We start from the raw sequence: 13,634 nt of genomic DNA on the forward strand, positions 1-13,634 counted from the left end.
GTTCAACTCATTCAACATGAGGGGAAAAAAAGTCATTTTAAAAGCCAGAAGAACTGGATCCATCTGGCAGTCCTTCATCAAGTGAAGTACATGATTACAATGCAGCCTGGTCTCTTTCCCAGAGCTTCCAAATACGCTACTTGGGCAGTGTCCTCGAGGTCACTATGAGGATGCTAGAAGCACCCTTTAGCATCTGTATGGGACACACCAGGCTTTCACCCAACTCCAATATAAACCCATACATGTCAATATTAGACGCTCAAAGCAATGGACAAAAGTCTGTGTTCAACAAGCACAGGACTTTGACCAGGAGCACGGTGTTTGTGTCCTGTGTGAAGCTAAAAGTCACCACTGAGGTTTTTTTGCCAGTTTTAGTCACATGAGTTGACTGATGTGACTAACCACATTTTTTTCATAATCATAACCAAGTAGTGTTGCTGCCTTAACCTAATCAATGACCCCCTCTGAGTCACATGATTCATGTGACTTGCTGCCAACTCCTTCTGCATCAATAAACAACGCTAAAGGCTTCAACCAGTGTCTTTATAGTGATGCCAGGCGCGTCTGCCCAGGCATCAAATTATGCAGAGTAGGGATGAGGTCACGTTGAACCATGAGAGGAAAAACGAAACAAACAAACCAAGCACTGTGTATGCCCCCAGTAGACAGGCATAATAAGACAGCATAATAAATGTGCAGCATTTTCACTGCTGGAAGACCCAAGTAAAGGATTAGCTGCTAACATCACATGGGAGATGACCCAGTGTCCACTGTTGGCTAATTTGCCTGTACAATGAAGCAGGCTCAGCTGCAGTGTTTTAAACGGTGTCATTTTCCCAAAGAGCACGCTTGTCATTGCCAACATCGCCAGTTGCTTCAACTAAATGTGCCCACATGTAGACACAGATGTACACACACACACACACACACACACACACACACAACTCTCTATATACAAAGACAATGCTTTCACGCTGCTCCACCATGGCCACACCACTGTTAAGATCAGAGGCAGTGATTGTTTCTTAATCAACTAGATACAGAGAAATAAATACTTACTGTCACAGAAAATCCAGTTGCTTCTTATATTTTACATTTAATCTAATATGAAATGAGTGTACATAGTATCTTTGTGGTTGTTTTTAGCTCTACCAGAGCGACTAGGTGATGTGCTGACAGTCTACACTATGTGTGATGTGATTTTAAAGAGTATTTCTCTGCTCCTGGGCTGTATGCCGAAACAGGTATTTTTAAACATCTGTTATGTGAGGTCCAAAGTGACGGGAGAAGTAGAAAAGGAACACTTTCAATGTCTCCTGAATGATGTGGGATTTAATAACAGCCACTGCTGTAGTTATAGAGGGGAGTGGGGGTGTGAGTGTGTGGGGGGAACCTCAGATAATACCCTAATTTTAGCAGCAATCTTACAACACCTTTGGAGCTCCACAAGAGGCAATTAACTTATAGAGCCCCTGGGTGTTGTTTGAAAATCAACTACTTTTAATTTGCTAAAAGAACAAGGGATATACAGGGGCCTTGTAACCAACCAAGCCAAAGAACATGGGTAAATTACTTTTGCCACTGGTTCCTGACCTTAACAACATGTGACATTTCTCTGTCATCTGTCTTTGATGTTACTCTATTTGATCACTGACAAGCGAGGAGAGGGAATGCAAAGGCGAGAGCAGAGAAGTGAGAGGACCACGTCACAAATCAGATCCACACAGGAATGAAGTGTTGACATTGATGGTCCAAAGCAAAGGGCAGAGTGACGTGACAGGCATCTGAGCAGGGGAAAGACAGACAGACGGACAGCAGAGGCGCGGGACACACACACACAAAGCCTCAGAAAAACCTTGCTGAATACATTAAAGGGGTTGCAAGGTCTCGCTTTCGGACTCATTTTAGGTTCTCTCATGAATTAAACATGGCTCCCTGGAGATTTGTGAACTCCAGACCTGTGTGTATTTTCAGCGGGGCTGTGATTGCGGTGTCTGTTCGCAGCAGCCGACTCAACAAGCCCAAATGAGAGGTGTTCGAACATGGATACCAGGCGGGGTGTTTTATCTTAGCGCTTTAAGAGGGTAACAAGCATTTATCTTGTTACTGGGAGAGTGACAGGATGCTTAGGCTGAATTGTGTTTGGGTCCTGATAACAAGAGCACTCATCTGTTGTGCTTAAAGCCAAGGGGTACTAGTAAACCAGGGAACTTGCTTCCTAAGGGATATCCACATGACATATATTTTCCTTATTTGCTGACGCTGCATGCCGTAAACAATAATCTGCACAGAGCACAGCAAAATGTGGCTCTTTTCCTTCTAACCTGTGGAAAGCTCTATAATTTTCCCCAAGGGCATGTGTTGTGCTGAACAGAACTAGCTTCATGATTTAATTCTCTACATTTTCAGAACTTCCGAAACTTGTAGTGTCAGCTCTGCGTTGAGTCCGGAAAGGTAAGGACTGGCTTGGAGCTGAGCCAAGAGAGGGTTTTTATCAATACTAATCACTGCTCCAATAAAGCCACTGCCATGGATTAATTACCCAAATTCTAATTCTGACTTGATCAACATAATTGTAAACAGTTTTATTCTGTGAATTACCTTTTATACCCATTATAAAGAGGTAATCAATTTAGCTTTTCTAGCCTGTGGAAGAACACTGTTTCCTGTTTGAAAATTGCACAGACGTGCTTGTTTTTGCAAATGCTGAGAATGCTGCTTTCTATCTTTATTTTGTTAACTTTTCAGGGGAAACAGATATCAGCAGAATTCTATATATATTAGTAACCCTTCTATGTACTGTCACCTGGCAGTAGTGCTTATATTTTCCCTGCTCCTCTTTTACGTTGTAACTCTGCCGCTGAGCATGACAGGGTTACAAATGGCAGTGAGATGTTGCAAACTCAGCAGTATGCCTTCGTTTACAATACAAATTTAACTATTGGTGGGCACTCATCCATACATTTTGAGGTCATAGCTTGCAGTTTTCTGTCGGTTCATCAAATACAGTGCTGACACGGGAGAGACAGAGAAAAACAGGCAAAAAAGAATGAAAAGGGGAGAGTTAAAGAGGAAGGAAAAAAGGAAGACAAAGGTTGCAGCAGAACTGAGCTTTTAAAGTATCGAAACAGCGGCTATAATTACCAGATCACTGCATCTGATTGATATCTACACTGGTACAGTTGTTCGAGCTTATCTGCTGGCTCTGTTCCTTGGCCATGGATGTGCTAGAACTTTCTATTTCCTTGATTCCCTACCCTCCCTCACTCTTACCCTTGAGTGAAAGCAAAGAGTCATGGTTACCGGGCCTGTCATGATTATGTCCCAGGCTAAGATTGGCCCATAAAATAACATGGCCTCATCCCCTATCTCTGCTCACTTATGACACTTTGAGGTCGGGCGGGTCAAATGACTAAAAACGTCCCCAGCTAGTTTGGCTCCAGGCCCAGCAAACACACACATGCGTGCACACACACATACACACACACTTCATACCATCCCTCCCTCCCATTTTCCCATTATGCCCGATAGTGAGCTGAGTGTATCCAGTTGTGTCCTTCTCATGGATGACCTTCTCTGGAGTGACACTGCTGCACTGAGACATTCGACTCACACTGGAGAAACAATTTCCCTAATGATATGTCCAACTCTTTCTCTCTCTCTCTTACACACACACACACACACACACACACACACACACACACACACACACACACACACACACACACACACTCACACATCTCTCTCTCTTACTGTCCCTCTTTTAATCCCGCTCTTACAGTAGATTTTTCACACACGCTTAGAAAAAAAAGTGCAGTTGTTCGAGACAAGAATAGCTATTTCGTTGCTGCACGTTTCAGATCTACCTCTCCACTTTTTTTTTTTTTTTTTTTTAAGTGATAGCCAATATTTCAAAATGCTGCTGAGTGGAGCTTGGATGGGATTAAAACCCAACACCTACCAGAGCCAAATAACACCCTCTTCAACCACACTGGCCTGCAGAGTGAGAGATGTGATGGAAAGAGACTGAAGGAGAGAGACATGAGGTATGTGAGGTGGGGTGGCTGGGCATGCTCCCGAACACCCTGTTTCGTCTTATCAGGTGTTTGTGTCAGGCCTTTGATATGATTTACTGCCTTAGATCCCAGATCCCTTGTGCCACTGCTCTGTCCCAGAAGGCAATGGTGGCTGAGCAAAAGAACAAACCGGAATGAGAGGGAAGTGTGGAGGTGAGTGTAATAATCTCTTTAATATGTGGGTTTACAATAATATAACAAACTAATCTGTTAATTGTTTATAAATCAAACCCACTTATACAAATCCTCTGCATCAAACTTGATCTCACTCTCCTGCATGCGGTCCATTAATCCTCTGCTTCACTTCACTGAAAAGGATAGGGGAACAGGGGACAGGATGGGAGGCCGCGAGCAGAGTGGGGCGGGGCTGCAGAGCAAGGTAGTGCATGGCAAATGCTGGAGGAGCCAAAGGTCAAATGGTCTTGATTGGAATTCCTGACATGCTTCACTGTGTCCCCGTGCTTGTCCCTTTGAGGAGCCTCCTTCTCTATAGTCATCACATACCAAGTCAGAATGAAATGAGATTACAACCCTACATGCATGGTAAAAATCCGCAGACCAGCCTGTTTGGAAAAGCAGCTGAGTAACACACTCTGTGCTCAGTGCATTTTAAGACAAGGTGAGCTTTAGTCGTGAGCTTAAACCTCCCTTGCTGACAGTGGATGACATGGTGTGAATAGATGTGGAGATGTTACAAGCTGGTGTTGGAAAAGTGCACAGCAAAAAACAAAACAAAAAAAAAAATATCTTTAATAAAGAAGAATGTCAAATAATAATAACAATATTAAAAATCCAAGCTGTCACTTAACAGACCCTATTAACCATACAGTATTTCTGTCTTCTATCTGTGTTAATGAGCTGCAGATTTACAGCGATGTGCTTCCCCTGGGTGACGGATGCTCATGGATGCTTATGTAAAACCTGTCAAAAAAAGAACCTCCAGAGGTAGTGGAGACCTGAACGTGTTTGCGTCCTTCAGCTGATACTGCAGTGATAAACAACATCACTTTTTCTCAAATGCTCAAATGGGAGTGTATGCATATAATGAATGTCCTCTATTTGCATCGCACGTGCTGCTAAATTGTCCTTGCACCATATGAATCACTCTGCACTGTGCATTTAGCTGAGCTGCCAGTGTGTCTGCATTAATGTAACTAAATCATATTTACGGGCATTTGTTATACTGGCCAATTAAAGAGACTGTTGTTGTTGTGTTTTTTTTTTCATCATATAATAAACTATACAATTCCCAAGTCAGCCTGTATGTATGGTGTGTGATATTAACAAGTGTATACACTAAAGGAATCCTGTATCACAATAAGCATATACGCTAATGGGACTTAGGTAAACTGGCCTGACCTGAATGCTTATCAGCTGGACAGGAGACACATCTCTGCCATTGTCTGCCATGCGTAACAAAGGAGTCCTCATGAATAGTACGAGGGATCCACCTTTATTAAAATTACTCCGGATAAAGGCCGGTTTAGCCCTACTGGCTAAGCCAGGAGCAGGAGACACTATAAAACTTCCATTTCACTCCACATAACATCACTGCTGACTGATAAGAGCACAAGCCATTTTTAAGACTCTGGAGAGCCAGTTAACCTGGACATATATACTGGAATGTATTTTCACAGCTGTCAGAAATGTTATCTGTGATGTAATACAATGAACAGTCTCTCTGATAACCACGTGGGTTTTGCTATAGAGATTATATTCCCTCCAAATTACCTGAAAGGTTTAAACATTGCTGCAGATGAGCACACTCACAGATGCTAAGAGCAAGGTGACCTGACAGAACCAGTTTTATTCCTCTGTTGATGATTATACAGATAAAGAGGGCAGCTGCATTCAGGGGCGCACAGTCAGGAGAGGCAAACCAAGCAAATGTTTGGGGCAGGGGTGATTGCTCTGAGACAACAAGGGAGGCTGAACTTCCCCTAAAATTTCAAAGACGAAATATGCACTATTGAATTTTAAAACAAGAATTTACATTGCATTAAACGTGCATTAGGATGCGTTTCACATCATGACTATGATGTTCAAATGTCAGCTGTTAATCACCAGTTTTCAAACGCAACCTTGTCAGCACGGTGGACGCGGAGCCTCCAAGCATTCCTATGAGACAGCGCTGAGCAGGTTTTTTTTCATGCAGCAAAGTGAGACGGTCATTGGATAAATGCAACAAAATCGTCACTACCAGGGAGGCTCAGCTTCCCTGGGGCCTAATGGAGCGGTAGGCAGGAGAGGACGCTCGGTGTATGCATGGTGATTGGAGGAATTGTCTAAAAGGCTGGACCCCTTTGTGACTGACAGCACTTTGGAAATACACACCGAGCTCAGTCCCATGTGGATATTTGCAAGTGGAGTCTTCTGACAGAGTGCTGTCCGAAGTTCCTTATTTCCATAGTTCATTTTCAACATCTGAAAATCTGTGATGTGTGTTTTGCTGTGGTTCTATGGCATGAGTGTGGTTGAAAAACGGCTTCAATTAAATGTTCCTTTTATAAGTTACTGCCTCACTACAATATGACAAATTTTATGATGTAAACTTAAATTGAGCCTCCCCTGTTTGAAAGAACAGCAGCCGCCACTGGTTTGGGGACCCCCAGAAATTTTGATTAAGCGTCCCCGATTGCCACTAATATTAGCAAATTTTGCAGTGACAACTATTAACCCTCTTAAACTTCCCATAATGGCACTATACAGTGCACCACTGCTGCCCCATAAAAGCTTAAGTGGGATCCCTTCTGGCCTCTGTATGATAAGTAGATAGGCTACCATTAATTAGAGCAGTCAGTCACCTCTAACTGTCATACCTAAGGTGTAACCGTCATCTTAATGAAACATTTTTGGTCACCAGAAACGAGAAAGGCACAAGAAGAGAAGGAAATATGGCACATGGGGATGTTGGGGGGTCTCAATGGGCTTCTTTGCCTGGGTCCCCCAGAGTCTGAGATCACCGCTGGCAGCATCAAACCCCCAAGAGCCTGCAAGCTGTATTTTTTTTGCCTTTGTCTCCTATCGAAGATAAGGCACTGTAGAGGGGTGTGCATGTGTATACACTTTCATGTCCATTTGTGTTAGGACAGGAGGTGATCTCTGAAACAGTCACCTCTTTGCCAAACAGAAGGTGAAGGTTTGTTTGCAGCAGCAGCTCCATGTACTGTATCAACTTTATGTGTGACAGGATTGTAGGAGAAATACACACATTGTAAAGTTGTTGCTGAAATGGTAAGTGGGACACACCGTAAATGTGACACATACGCATCACAGGTGACACTTTGAAATACTGCAGACATCGAGGCTTGAATTTGCATTGGTTACAGATTTATGAGGGCGTAAACAAAATCATTTTACTTGGGGTACGACAAGATTGTGCAGGAAATTTTATGTTGTTTTATGCAAGTACCAAGAGATTGGATTGTATTCATATACAGGTCACAAAGTGCAGCGCTATGGCTTTTAAATTATACACACAAGTTATTTTTCAAGTGTGCAAACTAGAACTGAAGGAGCATATATACAACTAATTCAGCGGTGTTGCATAAATAAGGCATCTTCATGTACTATCAACAGCCCTGCAAAAAAAAAATAATACTGTATTTTTATGCAGTACTCTGACATGCACACATATTTTCCAGGGCACTAAATACAAAAAAAAAAAAAATAAAAAAAATCTTCACGCCTGGCTAAGCTCTTGACACAAATGCGCTGCTGCGGTATTAGAGAGTGTGGATCTGTTTGAAGAACATAGCTTTCCCTACATCCCCCAGAGACGCACAGTCTTGACTAAATAAACAGATCCAATTAATTATTCACAGTGTCTTCTCATCTGAGAGTCTCCTAAGATCCTGCGCAGCATTACATCTGCCCTTTGCCCTCTTTTGTCCACTTGTTAGTGAGATCAAGACAGGGATAATAACCCAGCAGGATGGGAGCAAGGTACATAACGCTGAGTTGCGGTGACAATGAGAGCACCAAGGCCATCTATCAAAAACCATTACACCAAAACCAGCTCTCCAATCCCTGCTGTTGAATCAGCGCTTATCTGTTTACTTAACATAAGATCCCCTGCTAATAAGTCTTTTATCTGCCAGGATTGATGACTAACGAGATTGATTTTTTTTTTTTAAATCATCACAGTGTCTTGGATAAATCCTAATAAATATACGCTTGCTATTGAGTCATCACACCCAGAATATTTATTTTTCCATCACCCAAAACTGACAGGTTGAGGGGGCGGCCTTGCAGCGACACACAGAATTGATTTTAGTTGTTCTCCAGTCTCACTTGGCTGTTTCTCCACCTTTGAGAGTCTTAGTACTACAAAAATAAATTGCTTGTTTTATATGTTTTAATCTACAGTCCCCCCGAAGTTACTTCTGGTTTTATTCAGGAATTTTCAGACCTTTTATGAGTCATCATGTTACAATATGACAGAGTTCTTAGTCTTTGTGCTTTTAATATCCATGTTTGTTGGCCCTCCTCTTCCTCATTTGCTTTGAATTTAATCAATCTGTTCTTTTAAAGGTCTAATGTGTGGGGTTGGGGATAGAGTGCTGAAAATGGAGTATAATTGAATGAATTTTCTTAAGTGTATAATGACCTGGACATAAGAATTGTCATGGTTTTGCTTCCTTAGAATGAGTCGGATGATCAGGTCCTCATCCATGGAGTCCGCCATGTTGTAACGTCATGTATCAACAGTAGCCCAGAGCAGATAAACTGAGCACTGGCTCAAGATAGGGCCATTTGTGTTTTTGCATTTTAGTGTTTTTGCTTTGCCACCGTTGGTAGCAGCCCCTCTGTGATGAGCCGAATGGCATTCAAAAACCACCGATTTTTAATGTGAAACTTCTTTATTCAGTGTTTGTACTGTTTTAAATCACCAGATCTGTTTGATTCGGAGAGGAGACCTCTCTCTCTCAACCTTAACGTCTGGATCTTGAATTACCAGAGAAAAATGGTGAGCACACATGAGCAGGTGCTGGGCTAGTGGCCCATCTGCGATTAGCCAGACAGTGTTGGAGAAACACAGATTTTTAACATTAAACTGCTTTAGTCAGTGTTTTTACTGGTTTTAATCACCTGGTGTGTTTGTTTCAGAGAGGAAGAGACGTCTACAGATAATTAAGCTCCTGTTAAAAACCTCCTGGACAATGAAAACTGAAGGAATCCTAACTGGGAGTTGATACTTAGCATATTGGAGAAGTTGCAGCTGGTTTCAGTCAGCAATTTTTACTAATAGATGCCACTAAATATTACAGCCAACTCCTTTAATCTTACCCAATATGTTAGCCATCCCAGCCACTTCAAAGGACACACTTAACCTTGTGCTCTCCTATGGTTTCTGTGTGGAAGATGAAAATTTGGTTGACTTTGCAATCTTGATCATGAGGCAGTGCTCCTCCAGGTCCCACTCCTTTCTCCTGACCCCCTCCTCCCCACACTGACTCACTCCCACTCCCCTAAATACACTATGTTCCTTGTTTCTGTCAAGCTTTTACTGTCTCAAACACATTTTTAAACCAATTAATACCAGAGCCTTGCTGCAGAGGGGCTTGTCAGAGTTTTTAATAATTCTTGCATAAAGTTTTTAGATTCTGTAGCTCAGGTGAGATTAAAAAAAGTTAAATTCTCCAACTCTGCCATCATTGAATGAAGACATAAGGGATTTAAAAAGACAATTCAGAAAAGCAGAGCAGAAATGAAAAATCTGATGATCAATTATCAGTGTGCAATCACAGTAACAACAACAACTGATTACTAAACAGGGTCATGTTCCAGAGTCCTATTAAACACCATCAACTCTGTTATTGCTCCCCCGCCTAGACAGAGGAATCCTCCCCAGAGATCTGAAGCATTTCTTAATTACTAAAATGACAAAGAAGGAGATTCAGCAGCACATGAACATGGATATCAGAAAGCTTGACACTGATTTCTGCCCACCCTCAACATTAACCCACTTCTGAGAAATCTCTCTGTCAACTCTGGAACGCCCTGTTCCACTTTCTTAAGCACTCACCTGCCCTTCAGACTGCATTTCCACCTTTCTTTTTAAAAAGCTTTCGGGCAGTTGGTTTGGATATTTTAACCATTATTAACTGCTGTCTGTCTACTGGTGTTTTCCCCTACAAATTTAAACATGTCACTGTTTACCCCCTCTCACAGATGCCTTCTCTCGACCCATCTGTAAGCTAAAAATTCTAGGACAAGTTATCTCCCATCAACTGATTTCTTATACTAACAACCATCTTTTTCTGCACTGAGACTGCTCTGGTCAAGCTCTCTAATGACTTGCTGCTTGCCGCCCACACAGGCCTGCAGCTCCATTTAAATCCTCCTTGACCTCAGCTCAGCCTTTGACACAGTGGACTACAATGTCTCACTGTAATTAATCACATTAAAACTATTGTTGGCATCAGTGATGTGGCTCTAGATTTGTTCATCTCCTGACAATCAAACAAACCCTCAGTCCAGACTTGTCAATTACCAGTGCTTAGTCAGTTGCTCAATGATGAGGCTCTAGGCACCCCTCAAGCACCAGTTTTGGATGCACAGGGACGGCATCTCAATCTTTGCTTGTTACAAGCATAGTTCATTTTCTATTCTATTCTGGATCCCCTCCTTCTTTTTTTTTTTTTTACCATAGACATGTAACCCCTGGGGCAAATCATGCACTGAGATAGTATAGACTTTCATTATTATGCAGATGATATGCAACTGTATGCTGCTTTCAAGCCTGGCACTCAAGATATTTCTTGTTTTATGTCCTGCCTCACTGAAATTAATAAGTGGATGTCCAGTCTGCAATTGAATGACTTTAAATCAGAGATAGTAATAAAAACGCCCCCATCCACTGCGCTCGCAGCATTAACAATCTCACCACCAGTCCGAGTGCCTTGTTTATCATATTAAAAAAGAAAAAAAAAAGTAGTGCAGCCCTGCTTTGTCCAACTGAGACATTTAACTAAGATCAGGTCATACCTTTCCTCTGCAGATTTAGAAAAGGTCATCCATTCTTTTATCTCCCCCAGACTTCACTACGGCACTGCACTGTATTCTGACATCAGCAGGTGAAACATCCAAAGACTACAGCTTATACTAAACACTGCTGCCAGCATTTAAACTCGTACTCAGAGAAGTGACTACATCACACAGATCCTTGCTAACCTTCACTAGTTATCTGTGATATATCGAATTGTTTTTTCGGATTTTACTGCTTGATTTCAAAGTGTTGAATGGTCAAACCACTGCCTGTATCTGTGATCAGCTATCTCCCTATGAGCACCCAGCAAGGCTTAAGTAATGGTTCCAAAATCTTGACATACAGAGGTGACCAGGCCTTTGCTGTCCGGGCCCTTCAGAAACTCCCTGCCTGATGATCTCAGGCAGACAAACTTAAATCTCTTCTTCAAACTCACTTTTATTGTTAGACCTTTTAACTGATGGTATTTATTGTAACTGTTTGATGATGCAACTTTGTTTTGAAAAGCATTATATAAATGAAGTTATCATTATTCCTATTTTTATGACATTGTACCAGCTTAAGCTTTCCCCAACACTCTTTAAGTAACTAATTACGGGTCAACCGGCTATGAGCAGGGTCGTGGTAGCTGCATGGTAGCTGCAAAGTAGACTGGCCTTTCCCTTTTGCTCCAATGGGTTTAAGACAAGAATGTATCATATAAAAAGAAAAAAAATGATGAGAGCAGAGATGGCTTGTACCTATTATTACTCCACGGTGTGCTGGAGAACAGATATTAAAAAATGATGATTGGGTCCCTTGATGCTGAATTGACGTTCCCTGATGAGACCATACCAGGAAGGACAAGAGCTTTGGGGGAGCTGCGCTCGACTAATGTGGCTGCTAAGCCCACTGCATTGTCATCAAAGTTTTACAGCAACAACTCTCGAGATGCAGATCCTGCAGAGTGCACTGAACTGGAGCTACTGTACAGTACAGGAGAAAATAGTGGTGTACATCAGACATTTAAGCAAGCAGACCCAATCCTCAGCCCAGAGAGAGTGTTTCAAGGGAATCAATATAAATGATTTTCTCTCAATGTTTTTGGTGTAGCCTACAATATTCATGAAAACACTGCCAACAGCTATTGCTACATCACATCAGTAGCTTTATCTTCCGCTTTCATTGATGGTATATAAGCATGTAAGCACTGCAATGTGTTGTGTTGGTGGTACAATACCCCCTCCTCCACACACTCACACACACACACGCACTTACAGTAACACACATATAGATACACATTGACTCCTGCTGCTGCTGCGCTTGTAAAACTCCTGCATTGCACTGAGAGAACTACAGCACGGCACACGAGTATGCACAAACATCAGGAGTGTTGACAGGCATTTCTCTGCTTGCGTCAGAGAGATCCATTGCCTTTTTGAATACCCTGCCCCCGCCATGAGGGCAAGTAGATGCATGGCGATCATTATGTATCTCTGCACTGACATACGATAAAGGTGGTGAGATGTGATGACAAAGCGTGTAGGTGATGCTGAGGAGGGTAATCCAGCCACTTTTCCCATCATTACTTTCCTTTCCCTGCTCTCCTGCTCTCACAGTGTCTTGCATTGTCTCACATCTTCTCGTGCTATCCTTCCTTGTCTCCCTGTTTCCAGCCATCTGATCGCTCATAGTTTTCCTTCAAGTAATGCAGACTTTTTATTTGGCAAGCCACTCCAGATGGGATTTGTGGCTGTGCAATGAAACACATAATGCAATCACAGCATGCGATGCCATCCACAGACAAATTGAGAGGAGGCAGCTTGGACGCGGAGCCACGGTCGTACCATGCATCAGTGGCTTTAAAAACCTCCCATTTCCTCTTTTGCCTTCCCCTGTCTGTCTCGTCCTCTGCTTTTTCTCCATCAGCGGTGCACGAGGCTTACCTTCAGGTCTCTGCAGGAGTTGCTGGCAGGCTCCCTTCGAGGCATTTCACAGCTGCTCTTCTCCCCAGGACTGCGCACTCCTTTCCTGGCTTTGTTCAATCAACAACAGCCCTCCTGCCTCTCTTCTGCCACCCAGCTCCTTCTGCTCTTCACCGCTCTCTATCTTCTCCTGTGTGAGAGGGGGGTCTGTCTGTGCATGTGTATGTGTGTGTGTGCGAGTGTGTGTGTATCTGAGGGAAAGAGGGGGAGAGGAAGAGAGAGAGGCAGAGCCGAAGTGGGTGAGAGAAGAGATGCAAAGGATGTAAATATGCGTGTGCGCTCTCTTCAGTGCTCCTCGCTTTTCACTTCCACACATAGATTGAACCTCTTGTCTCTCAGGATTTGTCCTTTATAAGAGTGTTTGTTTATGCCTATTTGCACAGAGCATCAGCATTTGTGTGTGTGCGTGTGTGTATGTGTATGTGTGTGTGTGTGTGTGTGTGTGAATACATCCACCACATGGCTCCCTTATCACTGCTGCAAAGGCAATGATACGTGTGGACAAAATTCGTGTGGAAAAGTCCAGCGTACAGTGAGGCAGGAAAACAGGGACGAGTGTGTGTGTGTGCTGGGTGTGCAGACAACGAAAGAGTAATGGTGAAG

The 13,634-nt window shown here is 42.8% G+C and overlaps 1 protein-coding gene across 1 annotated transcript in view; it reads right to left on the bottom strand.

Annotated features, from left to right (window-relative positions):
- The window catches only part of kcnj5 (potassium inwardly rectifying channel subfamily J member 5), a 30,461-nt gene extending 17,107 nt beyond the window's left edge, over window positions 1-13,354 (bottom strand). Inside the window, exon 1 of the mRNA XM_049577435.1 lies at window positions 12,993-13,354. The gene's annotated coding sequence lies outside the window, so the exon portion shown is untranslated. The remainder of the gene's footprint in view (window positions 1-12,992) is intronic.
- Window positions 13,355-13,634: the final 280 nt, after the last annotated feature.

The sequence above is a fragment of the Epinephelus fuscoguttatus genome, linkage group LG5 (genome assembly GCF_011397635.1).
Source record: "Epinephelus fuscoguttatus linkage group LG5, E.fuscoguttatus.final_Chr_v1".
NCBI classification, from domain to species: domain Eukaryota; kingdom Metazoa; phylum Chordata; class Actinopteri; order Perciformes; family Serranidae; genus Epinephelus; species Epinephelus fuscoguttatus.